Source organism: Mobula birostris, chromosome 5, assembly GCF_030028105.1.
Source record: "Mobula birostris isolate sMobBir1 chromosome 5, sMobBir1.hap1, whole genome shotgun sequence".
Lineage (NCBI taxonomy): Eukaryota > Metazoa > Chordata > Chondrichthyes > Myliobatiformes > Myliobatidae > Mobula > Mobula birostris.
The window spans coordinates 101,821,046-101,844,314 of NC_092374.1; the positions used below are offsets into that span (position 1 = coordinate 101,821,046).

General features: G+C 45.3%; 1 protein-coding gene across 1 annotated transcript in view; it reads right to left on the reverse strand.

The window, feature by feature from the left end:
• LOC140197311 (zinc finger and BTB domain-containing protein 38-like) overlaps positions 1 to 15,666 on the reverse strand; it is a 362,864-nt gene extending 347,198 nt beyond the window's left edge. The window contains exons 1-2 of the mRNA XM_072257254.1: positions 15,419 to 15,666; positions 13,658 to 13,777 (exon numbers count right to left, since the gene is read on the reverse strand). The gene's annotated coding sequence lies outside the window, so the exon portion shown is untranslated. The remainder of the gene's footprint in view (positions 1 to 13,657; positions 13,778 to 15,418) is intronic.
• Between the last annotated feature and the right edge of the window lie 7,603 nt (positions 15,667 to 23,269).

Sequence of the window (23,269 nt, forward strand, 5' to 3'; positions counted from 1 at the left end):
ATGAACAGAGCATTGAATCGCCATCCTATCACAGGACACTACAGCACAGTTCAGGCTCTTCAGCGCACAACATTGTGCCGACCTTTTAACCTACACTAAAATCAAATTAATCCTTCCTTTCCACATGGCCCTCCATTTTTCTATCATCCTTGTGCCTCTCTAGGAGTCACTTATATGGCCTTAATGCACCTGCCTTCTTTGCAGGCAGACTCAAAAGCCCGCAAAGTTAATTCAGATGCAAGGATTTTCGAACAACTCTAACGATTCATGCTGCAACTGTACTGGGTACTGGCGAGGCCGCACCTGGAGTACTGCATGCAGTTCTGGTCTCCATACTTGAGGAAGGATATACTGGCTTTGGAGGCAGTGCAGAGGAGGTTCGCCAGGTTGATTCCAGAGATGAAGGGGTTAACCTATGAGGAGCGATTGAGTCGCCTGGGACTTTACTCTGGAATTCAGAAGAATGAGAGGGGATCTTATAGAAACATACAAAATTTTGAAAGGGATAGATAAGATAGAAGTAGGAAAGTTGTTTCCATTGGTAGGCGAGATGAGAACTAGGGGACATTGCCTCAAGATTCAGGGGAGAAGATTTAGGACGGAGATGAGGAGAAACTGTTTTTCCCAGAGAGTGGTGAATCTGTGGAATTCTCCGCCCAGGGAAGCAGTTGAGGCTTCTTCACTAAATATATTTAAGATTCAGTTAGATAGATTTTTACATAGTAGGGGAATTAAGGGTTATGGGGTAGATGGAGCTGAGTTTACGGACAGATCAGCCATGATCTTATTGAATGGGGGGCAGGCTCGATGGGCCAGGTGGCCTACTCCTGCTCCTATTTCTTATGTTCTTATGACTCAACAACTTTTAAGTCCATGAGGCTTCACAGAAACCATAGAAACTACAGCACAGAAACAGGCCTTTTGGCCCTTCTCGGCTGTGCCGAACCATTTTCTGCCTAGTCCCACCGACCTGAACACAGACCATATCCCTCCATACACCTCCCGTCCATGTATCTGTCCAATTTATTCTTAAATGTTAAAAAAGAACCCGCATTTACCACCTCGTCTGGCAGCTCATTCCATACTCCCACCACTCTCTGTGTGAAGAAGCCCCCACTAATGTTCCCTTTAAACTTTTCCCCCCTCACCCTTAACCCATGTCCTCTGGTTTTTTTCTCCCCTTGCCTCAGTGGAAAAAGCCTGCTTGCATTCACTCTATCTATACCCATCATAATTTTATATACCTCTCTCAAATCTCCCCTCATTCTTCTACACTCCAGGGGATAAAGTCCTAACCTATTCAACCTTTCTCTGTAACTGAGTTTCTCAAGTCCTGGCAACATCCTTGTAAACCTTCTCTGCACTCTTTCAACCTTATTTATATCCTTCCTGTAATTTGGTGACCAAAACTGAACACAATACTCCAGACAACACACATAAAAGTTGCTGGTGAACGCAGCAGGCCAGGCAGCATCTCTAGGAAGAGGTGCAGTCAACGTTTCAGGCCAAGACACTTCGTCAGGACTGGCCTCACCAATGCCTTATACAACCTCATCATAACATTCCAGCTCTCATACTCAATACTTTGATTAATAAAGACCAATGTACCAAAAGCTCTCTTTATGACCCTATCTACCTGTGACGCCACTTTTAGGGAATTTTGTATCTGTATTCCCAGATCCCTCTGTTCCACTGCACTCCTCAGTGCCTTACCATTAACCCTGTATGTTCTACCTTGGTTTGTCCTCCTAACGTGCAATACCTCACACTTGTCTGCATTAAACTCCATCTGCCATTTTTCAGCCCATTTTTCCAGCTGGTCCAAGTCCCTCTGCAGGCTCTGAAAACCTTCCTCACTGTCTACTACACCTCCAATCTTTGTATCATCAGCAAATTTGCTGATCCAATTTACCACATTGTCATCCAGATCATTAATAAAGATGACAAATAACAATGGACCCAGCACTGATCCTTGTGGCACACCACTAGTCACAGGCCTCCACTCGGAGAAGCAATTCTCTACTATCACTCTTTGGCTTCTTCCATTGAGCCAATGTCTAATCCAATTTACCACCTCTCCATGTATACCTAGCGACTGAATTTTCCTAACTAACCTCCCATGCGGGACCTTGTCAAAGGCCTTACTGAAGTCCACGTAGACAATATCCACTGCCTTCCCTTCATCCACTTTCCTGGTAACCTCCTCGAAAAACTCCAATAAGATTGGTCAAACATGACCTACCACGCACAAAGCCATGTTGACTCTCCCTAATAAGTCCCTGTCTATCCAAATGCTTGTAGATTCTGTCTCTTAGTATTCCCTCCAATAACTCACCTACTACCGACGTTAAACTTACTGGCCTATAATTTCCCGGATTACTTTTCAATCCTTTTTTAAACAATGGAACAACATGAGCCACTCTCCAATCCTCCGGCACCTCACCTGTAGACAGCGACCTTTTAAATATTTCTGCCAGGGCCCCTGCAATTTCAACACTAGTCTCCTTCAAGGTCCGAGGGAACACCCTGTCAGGTCCCGGGGACTTATCCACTTTAATTTTCCTCAAGACAGCAAGGACCTCCTCCTTTTTGATCTGTACAGTTTCCATGATCTCACTACTTGTTTCCCTTAATTCCATAGACTTCATGCCAGTTTCCTTAGTAAATACAGATGCAAAAAACCTATTTAAGATCTCCCCCATTTCCTTTGGTTCCGCACATAGCCGAATACTCTGATCTTCAAGAGGACCAATTTTATCCCTTACAATCCATTTGCTCTTAATATACCCGTAAAAGCTCTTTGGATTATCCTTCACTTTGACTGCCAAGGCAACCTCATGTCTTCTTTTAGCCCTCCTGATTTCTTTCTTAAGTATTTTCTTGCACTTCTTATACTCCTCAAGCACTTTATTTACTCTCTGCTTCCTACATTGAGTTCCTGATGCACAGCCCTCAGCCAACAGGGGAGGCCACCCAAGGTTTACCCAAAACATGTGCAGCCAGCAGTTTTGTATGACAGGACAGAAAATTAGCATCAAACTTTTCCAGGGACAGCTCAGGTTAGATGCAGAGTGAAGATCTTTCTACACCACCCTGTCATACACTCCAGGGCAAGGATTGCATGGGTTAGATACAGGGTAAACCCCAGTCTATACTATCCTATCAGATCAGCAGGTTAGATACACTGTTCCAATACACAATCCTCGGCTAAGAACAACAGTGGTTACAGCCTCTGTTTGAGTATCTGAAGTTTGAGTATCACTTTGACTATTGTGAACAGTTTTGGGCCCTTTATCCGAGAAAGGATATGCTGAAACTGGAGAGGATTCAAAGGAGGTTCACGAAAATAAATCCAGGTTTGAACGGCTTGTCATATGAAGAGCACTTGATGGCTCTGGGCCAGTATTTGCTGGCATTCAGAAGACTGAGGTGGTGAACTCATTGAAGTGGATACAGCCCAGTCCATCACGGGTACAGCCTTCTCAACCATTGAGCACATGTACATGAAGCATTGTTGCAGGAAAGCAGCATCTATCATCAGGGACCCCCACCACTCAGGTCATCATCACTGCTTCCATTTCTGGGAGAACTCCTCGCATTGCCCACTGGGAACTGACATTTTTATATTATGCACACACAGGTCATGCTCTCTTCTCACAGCTACCTTCAGGTTTAAGGTATATTAACAGTTATTGCCCCTCAACCATCAGGCTCTTGAACTAGAGTGGAAAACTTCACTCAAATTCACTTGCCCCATCACTGAATTGTTCCCACAACCTATGGACTCACTTTAAGGACTTTTCATCTTATGTTCTTGATATTTATTTATTATTATTATTTCTTTTTTCCTTTTCTTTATTTTTATATTTGCAGTTTGTTGTCTTTTGCACACCAGTTGTCACCCTGTTGGTGTGGTTTTTCACTGATTCTATTATGGTTATTGGAATTATTGAGTATGCCTGCAAGAAAATGAATCTCAGACTTGTATATGGTGACAAATATGTACTTTACTTTGAAATTTGAACTTGATGGTGTGGGACACAAGGCTTCTGTGCCCCCCTCCAGATGACAGCAGTGAGAAGACAGCATGGCCTGGATGGCAGAGTCCTTGATGGAGAATTTTCTCTCCATTTAGAAAATTGTCGACACTTAAATTTCTTCTACCAAAGTGCATGATCATACACTTCCCAACACTGTAATCCATCTGCCATTTCTTTGCCCATTCTCCTAATCTTTCTAAGTTCTTCTGCAGTCTCTCTATTTCTTCCAACTACCTGCCCTTCCACCTCATTTCATCTGTAAACTTTGCAACAAAGCCATCAATTCCATCAACATTAACATTAACATATAATGTAAAAAGAATCAGTCCCAACACAGACCACTTAAGAACACCACTAGACAATGGCAGCCAACCAGAAAAGGCTCCCTTTATTCCCACTCTTTGCCTCCTGTTAATCAGCCACTGCTTTACTCATGCTAGAATCTTCCCTGTTATACAGCCTTGTTAAGCAGCCTCATGTGTGGCACATTTGTCAGAGGCCTGAAACTCCAAACAAACCGATTCTCCTTTGTCTATTCTGCTTGTCATTTCTTCAAAGAATTCCAACAGATTTGTCAGGCAAGATTTTCCCTTGAGGAAACCTTGCTGACTATGGCCTATTTTATCATGTGCTTCCAAGTACCCTGAGTACTCATCCTTGATAATTGACTCCACGATCTTGCCAACCACTGAGGTCAGGCTAAGTGGTCCATAATTTCCTTCCTTCTGCCTCTCTCCCTTCTTGAAGAGTGGAGTGACATTTGCAATTTCCTGTCTTCCAGAACCATCCCAGAATCTAGTGATTCTTGAAAGATCGTTACTAATGCCTCCACAATCTCTTTAGCCACCTCTTCAGAACCCCAGGGTGTACACAATCTGGTGCAGGTGACTTGCTTATCTTTCAGATTCCCAAGAACCTTCTCCCACGTAATGTTAATTTCAAACACTTCTTGACCCCTGACATCTGGAACTTCTACTGCACTGCTCGTGTCTTCCACACTGCTCGTGTCTTCCACGGTGAAGACTGATGCAAAGTACTGACTCAGTTCATCTGCTTTTCCATGTCCCCATTACTACCTCTCCAGGATCGTTTGCCAGTGGTCTGATATCCACTCCCCTCTCTCTTTTACACTTAACGTATCTGAAGAAACTTTTGGTGTCTTCTTTAATATTATTGGCTAGCATACTTTCATATCTTTACCTTCTATTTACCTTCTTAATGACTTTTTTAGTTGCCTTCTGTTGGTATTTGAAAGCTTCCCAATCCTCTACCTCCCCACTAATTTTTGCTCTATTATGTGCCCTCTCTTTGGCTCTTATGTTGGCTTTGACTTCTCCTGTTAGCCACGGTTGTCACCTTGCCCTTACAATACTTGTTCCTCTTTGGGATTACGTATCCTGTGCCTTCTGAATGGCTTCCAGAAATTCCAACCACTGCTGCTTTGCTGCCATCCCTACTGGTGTTCTTTTCTGGCCAACTCCTTTCTCATGCCTCTGTAATACTGATACATCTAACTTTAGCTTCTCCTTCTCAAAATACAGAATGAATCAAATCATATTATGGTTACTTGGCCCTAAGGGCTCTTTTACCTTATGCTCTCTAATCAATTATGGTTCATAGCACAACACCCAATCCACAATAACAGTGGTGTCATCAGCGAACTTAAAAATGGCATTGGAGCTGTACCTAGCCACACAGTCAAAAGTGTAAAGTGAGTAGAGCAGGTGCCTTGTGTGCACCTGTGCTGGTTGAGGTTGTGGAGGAGTCAGGAACAGGCAATATCCTTCAACCAACAGGCTCTTAAACCACTCACTCACTCACCTCCCTCCAAACTGATTCCACGCCCAATGGACTTGCTTCCATGAACTCTTCAATTCATGTTCTCAGGAGCATCTATATGTTTGTTTGTCTTTTTTTTTGTTTTCCACATTGGTTGTCGGATTGTATGAAATTTTTCATTGGTTCTATTATATTTCTCCATTCTACTGTGAATACTTGTAAGAAACTATATCTCAGGACAGTATATGGTCACATATATATAATTTTAGTGTAGGTTAAAAGGTCGGTACAACATTGTGGGCTGAAGAGCCTGCACTGTGCTGTAGTGTTCTGTGTTAGGATGGCGATTCAATGCTCTGTTCATTTCTAAGTTTGTGGGTGAATGGAGAATCAGAGGTGTAAGGAGAATATTCTAGTATTTGGGGTTCAAAGTAAAATTTATTACCAAAATATACCTATGTTACCATATCCTACCCCGAGATTAATTTTCTTCAGGCATATATAGGGAAGTAAATAAATAAACAAACAGTGGAATTTATGAAGAATTTTACACAAAGACTGACAAACAGCCAATGTGCAAAAGAACACAAATCGTACAAATTTTTTAAAATGCAGAGAATACAAGTTGTAAAGAGTCTTTGAAAGTGAGTCTGTAGATTGTGGAATTAGTTCAGAGTTTCGGTGAGAGTATACTGGTTGAGCAGTCTGATGGTTGTAGGATAATAACTGTTCCTGAATATGGTGGTGTGGGACCACGAGCTTTTGTACCTCCTGCCTGATGCTAATAGTGTTCGGTAATGTAATTGGGAGACATTTACATAATTTACAACCACTGACATTAAATTGGGGTTTCAGTTTAAAAGGCGGGTCTGATGTGATGATGTTGTTACATAAGGATTTTTAGTGCACTTTTGTGTTTGGGTTTGGAGATCAATAAAATGTGTTACGGGTCTCATTAATCCTAAAACGCCTCACTTCATTTTAGTTACGAAAACCTACATTGGTGACCCTGATGCTCTAGGGTCATGGCTCATCCTGGATCCCACTCAACCCACTCACCTGTTTCTTGCCATATCCTTTGATGCCCTGACCAATCAGGAAACGATCAACTTCCGCTTTAAATAGTCCCACGGACTTGGCCTCCACCGCAGTCTGGGCAGAGCATTCCACAGATTCATTACTCTCTGGGAGTGTGGAGGATCAGAGGGATCTTGGGGTCTGAGTCCATAGGACACTCAAAACTGCTGCGCAGGTTGACTGTGTTTAAGAAGGCATATAGTGTATTGGCCTTCAGCAACCTTGAGCCGAGAGGTAATGTTACAGATTTATAGGAACCTGGTCAGACCCCACTTGGAGTACTGTGCTCAGTTCTGGTCACCTCACTGCAGGAAGGATGTGGAAACCATAGGAAGGGTGCAGAGGAGATTTACAAGGATGTTGCCCAGATTGGGGAACATGCCTTATGAGAATCAGTTGAGTGAACTTGTCCTTTTCCGCTTGGAGCAAGGGAGGATGAGAGGTGACCTGATAGAGATGTATAAGATAATGAGAGGCATTGATCATATGGATAGTCAGAGGCTTTTTCCCAGGGCTGAAATGGCTAATACGAGATGGCACAGTTTTAAGGTGCTTGGAAGTAGGTACAGAGAGAATGTCAGGGGCAAGTTTTTTACTCAAAGAGTGGTGAGTGCGTGGAATGGGCTGCCGGCGATGGTGGTGGAGGCGGATACGATAGGGTCTTTTAAGAGACTCCTGGATAGGTACATGGAGCTTAGAATAATAGAGGGCTATGGGTAACCCTAGGTAATTTCTAAGGTTAAGGACATGTTCGGCACAGCTTTGTGGGCTGAAGGGCCTGTATTGTGCAGTAGGTTTTCTATTTTTCTAAAAAAAATCCTCCTTACCTCTATTCTGAAAGGTCACCCCTCAATTTTGAGGCTGTGGCCTCTAGTTCTGGATACCCCCACCACGGAAAACAGCCTCTCCACATCCACCTATCTAGTCCTTTAAACATTCAGGAGGTTTCAATGAGATTCTTTCACCCTGCCCCCCCCCCCATCTCTTAGCATTCTTCTGAATTTCAGTGAGTGCAGTCCCAAAACTGCCCATCGTTCCTCATATGTTAACGCTTTCATTCCAGGAATCATCCTTGTAAACCTCCTCTGGACTCTCTCCAATGACAACACATCCTTTCTGAGATAAGGGGCCCAAAACTGTTGACAATACTCCAAGTGCAGCCTGACTAGTGTCTTATAAAGGCCCAGCATTGTCTCCTTGTTTTTATATTCTATTCTCCTTGAAATAAATGCCAACATTACATTTGCCTTCTTTACCACAGGCTCAACCTGTAAATTAACCTTCTGGGAGTCTTGCAGAAGGACTCCTATGTCCCTCTGCACCTCTGATGTATGAACCTTCTCTCCATTTAGATAATAGTCCGCACTATTGTTCCTTTTACCAAAATACATTATCATACATTTCTCAACATTGTATTCCATCTGCCACTTTTTTGCCCATTCTTCCAATTTGTCTGTCCTGCTGCAATCACATTGCTTCCTCAGCACTACCTATCCCTCCACCTATCTTCACGTCATCTGCAAACTTCGCCACAAAACCACCAATTCCATTATCTAAATCATTGACAAAATATGTGAAAAGTAGTGGTCCCAATACTGACCCCTGAGGAACACCACTAGTCACCGGCAGCAAACCAGAGAAGGCCCCTTTTATTCCCACACAATGCGTCCTGCCCGTCAGGCATTCCTCTATCCACGCCAGTATCTTTCCTGTAACACCATAGGATTTATCTTGTTAAGCAGCCTCATGTGTGGCACATGGTCAAATACCTTATGAAAATCCAAGTAAATGACATCCACTGCCTCTCCTTTGTCCACCCTGCTTGATACTTCCTCGAAGAACTCCAACAGAGTTTTTAGGCAAGATTTCCTTTTACAGAAATCATGCTGACTTTGACTTATTTTATCATTAGACTCCAAGTACCCTGAAACCTCATCCTTAATAATACGTTTGTAGATTCCCAACACTTTCCCAACCACTGAGGTCAGGCTAACTGGCCGATAATTTCCTCTCTTTTGCCTTCCTTCTAACCTAAAGAGTGGAATGACATTTGCAAGCTTCCAGTTTTCCAGGACCATGCCAGAATTCTTGAAAGATCATGACCAAAGCACCTGCCATCTCTTCAGCAAACTCTTTCAGGACTCTGGGATGTAATCCCAGATTGCTGATAGTCTGCACTCAGCAGTGAACCATTCCTCCTCCTTTCTCTACCTCAATAAGCTTAGTCAGCCTAGCTCTGCAACATAAGCATGCCCGTGGCTGTGAAACAGACAACGCTGGATTGTGCCTTTTCCATGAGTTCTTTAGTAAGAACGCTTGGAAGTGCCGACCGCCTTGCAGCTTCAACAGAGGTCTATAGACACAGTGGGTTCCAACTCTACATTACAGACACCCTTTCAGGGCGATGCTTCCTGTGTGACATGGGTGCTCAAGTGAGTGTGCTGCCAACATCAACTCTTGATGAGAAGGCAAAGAGTGAGAAACCTCACTAGAGGCCGCCAGCAGCAGCAGGATCCAGACTTATGGGACACGTAAGTCCTTGATGAAGGATGCTGTTTTCACATGACAGCGCTCCTTGTAAATGTGCTGAATGGCAGAGAAGACTTTTCCTGTGATGGAATGGGCTGCATCCTTCACTTTTGTAGACTTTTCTGTTCATGGGTACTGAAGGAGAAAAAGGCCATAGTACAGACACAGGATAAAAATCTCCCTACACTGTCCAGTTAAACCCTGGGCAGGGACAGAACAGGTCAGATACAGGGCACCATCAGTTATGCTGTTTTGATGTCTCATGATGGCACTGCAGCATAGCCAATGACCTGGTTACAATTCCCATTATCGTCTGTAAGGATCTCCGTGACCATGAGGGGTTCCTACAGATGCTTTAGCTTCCTCCCACATTCCTAGGACATGCTGTTAGGGTTAGTAAATTGTGGGCATATTATGTGGCCATTGGAACCATGGAGGAACCTGCGAAATGCCCCTAGCACATCTTCAGACTTGTTGGTTGTTGATGAAAACATCACATTTCACTGTATATTTCCATGTACACGTGACAAATAAAACTAATCTTTGCTCTTTACATAGTTCCCACACCCGAGGTAAATTATAGTATGCTGATGTCTCAAATAGTAATCTTTGCACTGATATGCCCATTACTGATTACCAGAAAAGCTCAACCCATTTTGTGGTCTCACGATCCCCCGGCCGCTTGGAAGGGGGGGGGTCTCACAAACACCCGGCCCTTTGGAAGGGGGTCTCACAAACCCCCAGCCCTTTGGAAGGGGGGGTCTCACGATCCCCCGGCCCTTTGGAAGGGGGTCTCACGAACCCCCAGCCCTTTGGAAGGGGGGGTCTCACGATCCCCCGGCCTTTTGGAAGGAGGTCTCACGATCCGCCTGTCCTGGGGTGCTTCAGTCCACCTGGTCTAGATAGAGTCACTGGGTACGACAGCACAGAAACAGGCTCTTCCGCCCATCTACTCTGTGCCAAGCTGGTACTCGGCTTTGTCCCATTGAACCACACCTGGACCATATCCTTCCATACCCCAGCCATCCACATACTTAGCTAAACATCTTTTAACTGTTGCAGTCGAACCCACATCCACCACTTCCACTGTCAGAACATACCACACTCACCCACTCTCTGAGTGGAAAAGATCCCCCTCAGGTTCCCCTTAAAATTTTCACCTTTCACCCTATGACCCAACCTATAGTCTCACCCAACCTCAATGGAAAAAGCTGCTTGCACTTACCCCATCTACATCCCTCATAATTTTACGTACCTCTCATTCTGCTACACTCTAGGGAGTAAAGTTCTAACCTATTTAACTTTCCCTATAACTCAGGTCCTCAAGCCCTAGCAACATCCTTGTAAGCTCTCTCTGTTCTCTTTCAATCTTATTGTAGGCAGGTGACCAGAACCATCTCTCTCTCTCTCATTCATCATAAAACCCTCAAGTTACCCTTACCCCTCCTCTCTCAGGGGCATTAAACCAGATTCTGTGCAACCTTCCCTGATGGCTTAACTCTTTGGAACCACTTCTCATGTCTTTCAAATGCCAGTGCTGAGAGTAAGGATGTGCTAAGAAAAAGTGGCCAGCGGTTACAAACTAAGTTCAGCTCTGAAGCAGACTGGTAATTTCTGACAGCAATGGGAGACAGAAGCACAGACGAGCCCAACCAGGGAAAGGTGGGAGGGGCTGGCACTGTGAATGAAATAGATGTGTGATCAGGGCTGTTAGAAAAGCAAACACAGGCTCTCTGATAAGTTACCTTGAACTTCAGTAAGAGACCAGCCACAAGCTACATGGCACTTACAGCATAGAACAAGGCCATTCAATCCTTCTGTTCCATGCTAGCATTTCTACACCACACCAACCTATTCCCATCCCTTTCCATCTCCATTTCCTCCTCCTATTCCTGCTGTCCTGGCCCAGCATCCCCTCAAGCACATCTCTCCTGTTCACCTTTCCTTGGACGCAAATTCTACTCTCTTTATTTTGCAACAGATATCTTGGATGGAGGGGCCTCTGTTCTGGGTCTCACACCCCAGCACAATGAAGAGCTTTGATGGGATGGAGATGGAAAGTATCAACATCAACGGCCAGACAACAGCAACCCACTGCAATTCACCTACACACCCCAGCACTATCAATATCAATGGCCCAGACAGCATCGACCCACTGTAATTCACCTACACACCCCAGCACTATCAATATCAATGGCCCAGACAGCATCGACCCACTGTAATTCACCTACACACCCCAGCACTATCAGTATCAATGGCCCAGACAGCATCGACCCACTGTAATTCACCTATGGTTGAAACAGGAATAAGACAGACATCATCTCCCTGGCCCGACACTTGTCTCTGGAACTCCTGGACAGTAGAGACATCCATGTCAGACTACAACTCTGTGTTCAGTACTGTAATTTCAAGCAACTTCTGGATAGAGGAGTCTACAACTGCATCCTGGACTTCCTGGCCAACAGACCACAATCAGTAAGGACAGGCAGCAACATCTTCACCGCAGCTATTCTCAACACTGCTGCCCCATAAGCTGGTGTCATCAGTCCCCTATGGGTATTTACAGGAAAATAAAATAATGTCATGAAGTTTATGAAAAAGTATAAATAACAAAGACCGACAAACAGTGACTGTGCTATTGAAGACAAATTGTGCAAATAATATAAATAAGTAAACAATACTGACCACATAACTTGAGTCCTTGAACATGAGTCTGTAGGCTGTGGAATTGGTTCAGAGCTGAGGTGAGTGAGGTTATCCACGCTGGTCCAGACGCCTGATGGTTGAAGGGTAATAACTGTTCCTGAACCTCATGGTATGGTTCACAAGGCTCCTGTACCTCCTGCCGTAAGGTAGCAGCAAGTAGAGTACAGGGCCTGGGTGGTGGGGGTCCTCAATGATGGGTGCTGCTTTCCTGTGACAGCTCTCCTTGTAAGAGTGCTCAATGAAGAGAGGGCTTTGCCTGAGATGCTGGTAGCTATTTCAAGAGCAAATCTGAGAGGGAGTTAAATATGAATATGAGAAATGTCAATGTCCTTTGGCAGCTGTGGGTTCCAAGCACACTCAGGCGGTCAGAGCCTGTCTCAGAGCCCGACATTGAAGTCCAAAGGGCAGAATCTGAGAGAGAGAGGACACAAGTCAGTAGGAAGGGCAGAGTAGCCAGAGTCTTGGTGTATAAAGCTTGGTGCTGGACAGCAGACTGCGTGGACAGTGGGGAAACAGTCAGAAATGATGATCAGTAACTCCATCGAACTGCTTTGTTTTCAGTTCAAAGAGCTTCAAGCCGTAGAACTGTTAAACACCACACAGATACGCGTCACTGTTCGAAACACAGGAGATGCTGCAAATCCAGAGTAACACACAGAATGTAGAGGAACTCAGCAAGTCACGCAGCATTTATGGAGAGGAATAAACAATATTTTGGGCTCAGACTCTTTAGCAAAACTGGAAAAGAAGGGGGAAGAAGCCAGAATAAGAAGGTGGGGAGGGGAAAGGAGTACAAGCTGGTAGGTGACAGGTAAGACCAGGTAGGTAGGTGGGAGAGACGGGTTGAAGTGAGAACCTGGGAGGTTACCCTGTACTGTGTGATGGGACAGTGTGGAAGGAGCTTCACTCTGTGTCTGACCCTGGAGTGTGTGATGGGACGGTGTGGAAGGAGCTTCACTCAGCGTCTGACCCCGGGAGAGTGTGGAGGGAGCTTCACTCTGTGTCTGACCCCCGGAAAGTGTGATTGGAGAGTGTGGAAGGAGCTTCACCCTGTATATGACCCTGGAAGTGTTTCGGTCAATCCATAAGACTACCGCAGGAGCAGAAATGGGCCATTTGCAAATCAAGTCAAGTCTGTCATTTTAAATTGTCTGAACCCCTTTCTCCAGTCTACTCCCCATAACTTTTGACACCCTTACTAATCAAGAACCTATCAATCTCCATTTTAAATACACTCAATGACTTGGCTTCAATAGCCATCCGTGGCAACGGATTCCACAGATTCCCCAACATCTGGCTGAAGAAACTCCTCTTCGTCTCTGGTCTACTTCTATTCTAAGGCTGAGCCCTCTGGTTCTAGACTCTCCAACAACATCCTCTGCACACCCACTCTAACTTAGCCTTTCAATATTCATAAGGTTTCAATGATATAACCTCTTATTCTTCTAAACTCTAGCAATTACAGGCCAAGAGCCATCAAACACTCCTCACATGTTAACCACACCCACCCATGTGTGGCAACGTACCTGATGTCCATGCTCTTAGCTGCTCCAGCCTTCGCTTGGATCTCATTGGCTGTTTCCTTGGAGCTTTCATGGTGTGCTGGGTGTCGCCCTTTGAACACATGGAGGCTTGGTTCAACACACCTGTCAAACAACAGCACCAAGCATGGTTTTGTATTTTGTGCTTACCAAGCATGGTTTGTCTGGAACACATCTTCACCAGGCCCTCTCCCACCCTTACCAGATCCCTCGCCCCATTAAACCTCTGCCCTGCTATTATGACTGGCACAGAGCTGAGGAATCCTCACCTGGCACCCTGCATCCTTACCACAGATTCCTCTCCCCATTAAAACCCCCCAGCGTTAAGAGCCTAGTCTCAGCTCCAACATCACCAAACTCTCCGACTCCCTCTTCAACTGTAATTCAACCTTACTCCAGGAACATCTTCGACTCCCTCTCCCTCTCTTTCAGACCACGTATAACACCACCCTCTTTCACTGAGCTTCTCATGATACGGTTTGACTAGAGGATGGTTTGAGAACCACACCCCCGCCCCTTCCCTCCCCCTCCCAGCAGCTGATAGAGCCACTGCCTCGCCGCTCCAGTCACCCAGGTTTGATCCTGCTGCCTGCGTGGAGTTTGCCCATGGGTTTCCTCGGGGAATTGCAACATCCCAGAACCACGCCATTCAATCCCAGAACCATGTGCACTGTAAATTGCCCCTTGTGTAGCAGGTGGTAGAACAGATGGAAAGACTTGGTTGCAGGGAAAACAAGTTGGGGATGGGGGTGGCATTCAGCTAGAACTGGTGTGATGGGCCAAATGGACTTCTCCTATATGAAAATGCAGACTTTGTCAATGTGAAATTGCTGTTATGCAATTTCCCCTCACATTCACCTCAGCTGGAGTGAGTTCCACATTCTTCCCACCCTCTGGATAAATGAGAGGGTAGGCAATGGGAAGGGCTGATTCGGGAAGGACAAGGTAGGCGAGGGGTGCAAGAGAGAAGAAAGGATTGGTAAGCAGGGGATTGTCTCTGAATGGAAAGGGAAGCAGAAGGGAAAGATTGTTCTGGTTATTCCATTATAGGAAGGATGACAAACCTTTAGAGAACACTTGCAAGGATGTTTTGTTATGAGGATATTGTTGAGCGAGCTAGGGCTTTTCTACTTGGACCAAAGGAGTATGAGGGGTGACTTAATAAAGGTGTACAAGATTATAAGAGGCATACTGTAGGTAGAATGGATATGAATAGCCAGACTTTTTCCCAAGGGCAGTATGGCTGATACTGGGGGCATCATTTTCAGGTGATTGGAGGAAAGTATAGCAGGGGTGGGTGGTCAGAGTGTTTTGTCCTTTTAAACAGGGTGTCGGGTGTCTGGAACAAGAAGTGACGCTGAAAACAAATATATTAAGGACATTTAAGAGACTCTTAGATTGGCACATGGATGAAAGAAAAATGGAGGCTATGTAGGAGGAAAGGGTCAGATTGATCTTGGAACAGGTTAAAAAATTGGGACAGCATTGTGACTGAAGGGACTATGTTCTAGATGAGGAGAGGGTGTTTGGGGAAGGAGAGGAAGTTTGGAAAGTAAAAGAGAGAACGCTGTGGGGAGGGAAAGGAGTTGGTGTTTGGGAGGTAGAGAAGGGGTGGGAATCAGTGGGGTGATTGGGTTGGTGAAAGAACATAGTTGGACAGGAAGGAGGGAGAATGGTGTGGACCAGCAAACTGAGGAGGGCAGAAGGGGGAGGGCTGAGCAGGGAGGTAGCCTGATATGAGCTTACATTGGTGACATCTCAACAAGTAGTCCTCTCCGACACCTGAGGTTCAGCCTGGGGCCACTTTCACATGCTGTTGTTTCCTGCTGCTGGACCAGCTTGCTCAGAGGGGTGGGTGGCAATTATTTTGAGGACCATGACCTTTGAGAGGTGGAAGCACTAACAGACGCAAGCTGGATCTCATTCTTCTCAAACCACTCTGTCCGGTGTTTGCCTGCTTGCCACTGTCCAATCAGACAAAAGCCTCTTGTAGAGCTCACAAGGACAAGACAGGGATGTTGGAAAGTTAACTAAAACAAAAGACATCATGTATTTACAGGATATACAAAATATGCTTTTTTATTCTGCATGGTTATTGTTTTACCTTTACTCTGCAGAATACTTTAACCACCTCGAAGAATAACATCACACTCAGGAATACTTCTTCCAACTAAAACATTGCAATATTTTCAAGTCACAGTGGAGGGGCTTACAGGGAAAAATGGTAAAGTGTATTGTAAATATAGTTGTATCATGCCTGATTTTAGGTTACCTGCTAACACTGTTGCCTAATATAATTTAGTGTCTGATGTTACTTATCTGACTAAATATTTTTGCAATGGTCTGTGAGCGCTTTGAAATTCACATGGCAGAGTCTGGTTAAAACAATTAACGCAGGAGTAGTTTTTGGAAACTTTTACCCAACTTTTCAAGCTTACATCACAACATACTACCTGCTACTTTAATCTTAACACTTCCTTTCTATCCCTCCCCCACTTGACTCTTCACTGTAACATTTCTGATTCAACGGGAGTCCCATTACTTGACATTTTAAATCAATACAACTTGCATGGAAGAATCGACCTTTCAGTAACTGAGAACTGCCAACGAATTTCTGTTAATTCTTTCACGTAACTGACTGACAGTTAGGATTCATTGTGATTTAATTCTTGGTTACATTTGATTTGGAAACCCTCAAATCCTACCCTATCTACCACAAACAGGCTGATGCTGTAAAATTATTAATGAAATCAAGGCTGCATTTAATTGCTAACAAGAGAAAATCTGCATATGCTGGAAGTCCAAGCAACATACACAAGGAACTCAGCAGTCCAGGTAGCATCAATGGAAAAAAGTACAGTCGACGTTTCAGGCCAAGACCCTTAAATAGGACTGGAGAAAAAAAAAGCTGAGGAGTAGATTTAAACTGGGGGGAGGGGAAAGGGAAACACAAGGTGATAGGTGAAACCGGGAGGAGAGGGATGAAGCAAAGAAAAGGAAGTTGCTTGGTGAAAGAGATAGAGGGCAGGAGGATGGGGAGTCTGATAGAAGAGGACAGAAGGCCATTGAAGAAAGAAAAGGAGGAGCAGCACCGGGGGAGGTGGTGGGCAGGCAAAGAGAGAGAGGGAAAAGGGAATGGGGGAATGGTGAAGGTCGATGTTCATGCCATCAAGTTGGAGGCAACCCAGGCAGAATATAAGGTGGTGTTCCTCCAACCTGAGTGTGGCTTCATCACGACAGTAGAGGAGGCCATGGATAGACACGTCGGCATTGGAAGTGAAATTAAACGTGCATGAAATGGAAGAGATGCGGTTGAGGGCAGTGTTGATGGTGGAGGAAGGGAAGCCCCTTACTTTGAAAAAGGAGGTCATCTCCTTCATTCTAGAATGAAAAGCCTCATCCTAAGAGCAGATGCGACGGAGATGGAGGAATTAAGAGAAGGGGATAGCATTTTTACAAGTATCAGGGTGGGAAAAGATATAGTCCAGGTAGCTGTGAGTCAGTAGGTTTATAATAGACATCAGTAGATAAGCTGGCTCCAGAGATAGAGACAGTGAGTCCGAGAAAGGGGAGGGAGGTGTCGGAAATGGACCAGTAAATTTGAGGGCGGAGTGGAAGCTGGAAGCAAAGTTGATGAGGTTGACAAGCTGGGCATGTGTGCAGGAAGCGGCAGCAATGCAGTCGTCGATGTAGCGTAGGAAAAGTGGGGGCGAACACCAGAGTGTGCTTGGAACATAGACTGTTCCACATAGCGGACGAAAAGGCAGGCAGAGCTGGGAGCCATACGAATGCCCATGACTACCCCTTTTGTTTGAAGGAAGTGGGAGGAGCCAAAGGAGAAATTATTAAGAGTGAGGGCAAGTTTCACTAGACGGAGGAGAGTGGTGGTGGAGGCCTTCCTGGTGGGGATGGAGATGTACAGGGACTGGATGTCCATAGTAAAAATGAGATGATGGGGGCCAGGGAACTTGAAATCGTTGAAAAGATCCAGAGTGTGTGAGGTGTCACAGATGTAGGGAGGAAGGGACTGAACTGGGGGGGTGGGGGGGAATAAGACAGAGTCCAACTGCAGGGAGAGGGGAACCAGAGTGTTAGAGCAGATAGTGAGGTGGAGGAGGATGAAGGTCATGTGAGAAATGCAAGTATAGTACATGGAGTAAAGCCAGATCTAACATATAGAGAGGCTTTGAGGAAAGAGAAACAGAATAAAGGGTGTAAAGGTGGTAAGGTAGAAGGGCTAAGGTGCATGTACTTCAATGCAAGAAGCATCAGGAACAAAGGTGATGAACTGAGAGCTTGGATACATACATGGAAATATGATGTAGTGGCCATTACAGAGACTTGGCTGGCACCAGGACAGGAATGGATTCTCAATATTCCTGGATTTCAGTGCTTTAAAAGGGAGGGGGGGGAAGGGGAGGAGGGGTGGCATTACTGGTCAGGGATACTATTACAGCTACCGAAAGGGTGGGTAATGTAGCAGGATCCTCTTTTGAGTCAGTATGGGTAGAAGTCAGGAACAGGAAGGGAGCAGTTACTCTATTGGGGGTATTCTATAGGCCCCCTGGTAGCAGCAGAGATACCGAAGAGCAGATTGGGAGACAGATTTTGGAAAGGTGCAAAAATAACAGGGTTGTTATCATGGGTGACGTTAACTTCCCTAATATTGATTGGCACCTGATTAGTTCCAAGTGTTTAGATGGGACAGAGTTTGTTAAGTGTGTCCAGGACAGATTCCTGTCACAGTATTTTGACAGGCCGACTAGGGGGAATACCATACTAGATCTAGAATTAGGTAACGAACTGGGTCAGGTCGCAGATCTCTCAGTGGGTGAGCATCTGGGGGACAGTGACAACTGCTCCCTGGCCTTTAACATTATCATGGAAAAGGAGAGAATCAGAGAGGACAGGAAAATTTTTAATTGGGGAAGGGCAAATTATGAGGCTATAAGGCTAGAACTTGTGGGTGTGAATTGGGATGATGTTTTTGCAGGGAAATGTACTATGGACATGTGGTCGATGTTTAGGGATCTCTTGCAGGATGTCAGGGATGTCAGGATGTCTTGCCCCGGTGAGGAAGATAAAGAATGGTAGGGTGAAGGAACCATGGGTGACAAGTGAGGTGGAGAATCTAGTCAGGTGGAAGAAGACAGCATACATGAGGTTTAGGATCAGATGGGTCTATTGAGGAATATAGGGAAGCAAGAAAGGAGCTTAAGAAGGGGCTGAGGAGAGCAAGAAGGGGGCATAAAAAGGCCTTGGCGAGTAGGGTAAAGGAAAACCCCAAGGCATTCTTCAATTATGTAAAGAACAAAAGGATGACAGGAGTGAAGGTAGGAACAATTAGAGATAAAGGTGGGAAGATGTGCCTGGAGGCTGTGGAAGTGAGCGAGGTCCTCAATGAATACTTCTCTTAGGTATTCAACAATGAGAGGGAACTTGATGACGATGAGGACAAAATGAGTGAGGTTGATGTTCTGGAGCATGTTGATATTAAGGGAGAGGAGGTGTAGAATTTGTTAAAATACATTAGGACAGTTAAGTCCCCGGGGCCTGACGGAATATTCCCCAGGCTGCTCCACGAGGCGAGGGAAGAGTTTGCTGAGCCTCTGGCTAGGATCTTTATGTCCTCGTTGTCCATGGGAATGGTACCGGAGGACTGGAGGGAGGCGAATGTTGTCCCCTTGTTCAAAAAAGGTAGTAGGGATAGTCCGGGTAATTATAGACCAGTGAGCCTTATGTCTGTGGTGGGAAAGCTGTTGGAAAAGATTCTTAAAGATAGAATCTATGGGCATTTGGAGAATCATGGTCTGATCAGCATGGCTTTGTGAAGGGCAGATCATGTCTAACAAGCCTGATAGAGTTCCTTGAGGAGGTGATCAGGCATATAGATGAGGGCAGTGCAGTGGATGTGATCTACATGGATTTTAGTAAGGCATTTGACAAGGTTCCACATGGTAGGCTTATTCAGGAAGTCAGAACACATGGGATCCAGGGAAGTTTGGCCAGGTGCATTCAGAATTGGCTTGCCTGCAGAGGGCAGAGGGTCGTGGTGGAGGGAGTACATTCGGATTGGAGGGTTGTAACTGGTGGTGTCCCACAAGGATCAGTTCTGGGACCTCTACTTTTCGTGATTTTTGTTAGTGACCTAGATATGGGGGTAGAAGGGTGGGTTGGCAAGTTTGCAGAGCACACAAAGGTTGGTGGTGTTGTAGATAGTGTAGAGGATTGTTGAAGATTGCAGAGAGACATTGATAGGATGCAGAAGTGGGCTGAGAAGTGGCAGATGGAGTTCAACCAGGAAAAGTGTGAGGTGGTAAACTTTGGAAGGACAAACTCCAAGGCAGAGTACAAAGTAAATGGCAGGATACTTGGTAGTGTGGAGGAGCAGAGGGATCTGGGGATACATGTCCACAGATCCCTGAAAGTTGCCTCATAGGTAGATAGGGTAATTAAGAAAGCTTATGGAGTGTTAGCTTTCATAAGTCGAGGGATAGAGTTTAAGAGTCACAGGGTAATGATGCAGCTCTATAAAACTCTGGTTAGGTCACACTTGGAGTACTGTGTCCAGTTCTGGTCACCTCACTATCGGAAGGATGTGGAAGCATTGGAGAGGGTACAGAGGAGATTTACCAGGATGCTGCCTGGTTTAGAGGGTATGCATTTATGATCAGAGATTAAGGAAGCTAGGGCTTTACTTTCTGGAGAGGAGAAGGATGAGAGGAGACATGATAGAGGTGTACAAGATAATAAGAGGAATAGATAGAGTGGATAGCCAGCGCCTCTTCCCCAGGGCACCACTGCTCAATACAAGAGGACATGGCTTTAAAGTAAGGGGTGGGAAGTTCAAGGGGGATATTAGAGGAAGGTCTTTTACTCAGAGAGTGGTTGGTGCATGGAATGCAGTGCCTGAGTCAGTGGTGAAGGCAGATACACTAGTGAAATTTAAGAGACTACTAGACAGGTATATGGAAGAATTTAAGGCGGGGGTTATATAGGAGGCAGAGTTTAAGGGCTGGCACAACATTGTGGGCCGAAGGGCCTGTACTATTCTATGTTCTGAACTGATATGAGTTCAGTGGGGTAGAAACAGGCTGCAACAATGGGTCTGCCTGAACAAACGGGTTTATGAATCTTGAGTAGGAAGTAGAAACGGGAAGTGCGGGGTGTGGGAACTATGGAGTTGGTGGCGGTGGATGGGAGATCCCCAGATTTAATAAGGTCAGTGATGGTGTGGGAGACAATGGTCTGGTGGTCTTTAGTGGGATCCTGTTCAATTGGTAAGTAAGAGGAGGTGTCTGAGAGTTGTCGCTGGGCCTCAGAAAGGTAGAGGTCAGTCGACCCAGCGGACTATCTGCGGGTTTGAAGTTGAGGTTCGGATTAGTGCGGATTTCATTGCTTTCCGGGTAGATATGAGGGGAATCTGATCCCCAAACTCCCCTCTGAATTATTAATTGCTTCATGTTTTGCATCATTTCTTGCCCCTCCTCACCCTTGCTGCGTGCTTCTAATTCCCAGACGATGCTGCAACTACAGCCTCTACTGTACTGTACCGCGATGGTGAAACCGCCACAGACCATTTGGAACTTTAAGAAGCCACGCCAAATCTCCCGCGCTGAACACCTTGCCCAATGGACGCTCGGCGTCTCAGCTCCGCGTTCCCACTGACGCACTTCCGCATACGCCCCCTGCCAGCCTTGATTAATTGAACAGTGGAGCTACCCGCGATGTGGATGCCGGACTAATAAAACTAAAGATTGCTAATCCCATCCGCCTGCTCATGGTCTTTGAATTTAGTCATAGAGAGCTACGTCACAGCAAGAGGCTCTTCAGCCCATCTAGGCCGCGCCGAAGGACTAGATAGTACGGGATCGATGGGCTAATTTAGTGCTCTCGCTACCCCTCCCACCTATGTATCTGAAACTGAAGACCAATGTGCCAAAAGCTCTCTTAATGATCCTATCTACCTGTGATGCCACTTTCAAGGAATTATGGATCTGTGTTCCCAGCTCCTTCTGTTGTACTGCACTCCTCAGTGCCGTACCACTCACTGTAGATCCCAATGCTGGCTTTGATATCCCTCTTCACTGTCTACTACGTCCTCAATCTTGGTGTCATCCACTTTATGTTTAGCGGTCATGGGCAAGGAAAAGAGATGAAGCTGTTATTGGTGACTCCCTGGTCCTCTGAACTCTCCCTGCTAACAGACCCGTCTCTCACCACCATCCAGACGGCAGACGTCGAGGTTGGTGAATTCAATACCGAGGACTGAAGGGCAGAGGTCCTTCCTGCTGTTGGAGGACCTGGGTCTGCAGGTTCAGAGGTCATGGTGTCCCAGCCTAGTGAGGCAGGGGGTGGTGTTTGTTTTGCTGCTGCGATTGTCTTGTATGTTGTTCTGCGGAGCATTGTGGTGTCTTGATCTCGACAAGGGCAGGGATCGGTGCTTCTCCCCAGTGATTTACCACCTATAATCTATGATTTGCTTGAGGGAACTAAATCAGAATATGGCCAAGTGTGCAAAACTAGGCAGATTGTGAGTAGGATGCAGCAGATAAGTGAGGGGGTGCAAAGATGATAGATGAAATAAAAAAACAGAAAACTGTAAGGTTATGCACTTCAGAGCATGAAGGAGAAAAACACTACTTTTAAAGAGATAAGGAAAAGTGGTTACTCAAAAGGACCTGGGTAAACTGGAGGTGAACTTACAGGTCAAACTATGCAAATGATTTGGTGAGGGGATATTTTATAGAAGTATACAGAATAATAAGTGGAATAGATAGGGTAAATGCAGGCAGGTTTTTCCCCCACTGAGGAGAAACCTAGAACTAGAGGTCTTAGGTTAAAGTGAAAGATTAAATGTTTAATGGGAACCACTTCACTCAGAGGGTGATGTGAGTGTGCAACAAGCTGCCAGTTTAAGTGCTGGATGCTGGATCGACTGCAAGTTACCATAAGTTTGGATAACTACATCGATGGAAGGCTAAGGTCTGGGTGCAGATTGATGAGACTAGCCAGAATAACAGTTCAGCAAAGACTGGATGGGCCAAAGGTTCTGTTTTCTGTTACTCAAAGTGACAAGATGAACATTAAGTGCAGAGCAGAAGTTGTACTTCAAGTGTACAGGTGAGAATGCATCTGGAATACTGAAGATAGATTTATTCTCCTTACTGAAATGCAGTAGATTCACTATTCTGGTTCTTGCAATTGCAATATTATCATTTAAATAAGATGAAACAGATTATGCCTGTATGTAGAGAGGTGATCTCACTGAAATTTATATTGTTACTCAGCCTGAAAGGGTAAATAGAGGGAAGTAGTTTCCCAGGCTGATGGTACCATGAGTTGAAGTTTCTTTATGCAGAGGGAGGTAAATCATTGGAACTCGTTTAAGATTCAGATACTGAGGCTAGTCAAAAGATTTAAAGAGGAGTTTGTCACATGTACTTCAAAGTGCATTATTTGAGTCAACCAAGACTGGGGGCAGGCCAGCAGTGTCACCCCTATTCCAGTGCTAACAGGGCATTACAACTCTTTGGTATGTGGTCATGTTGATTACAGCAGGGGTTTCCAACCTGGTGTCCATGAACCTCTTGCTGA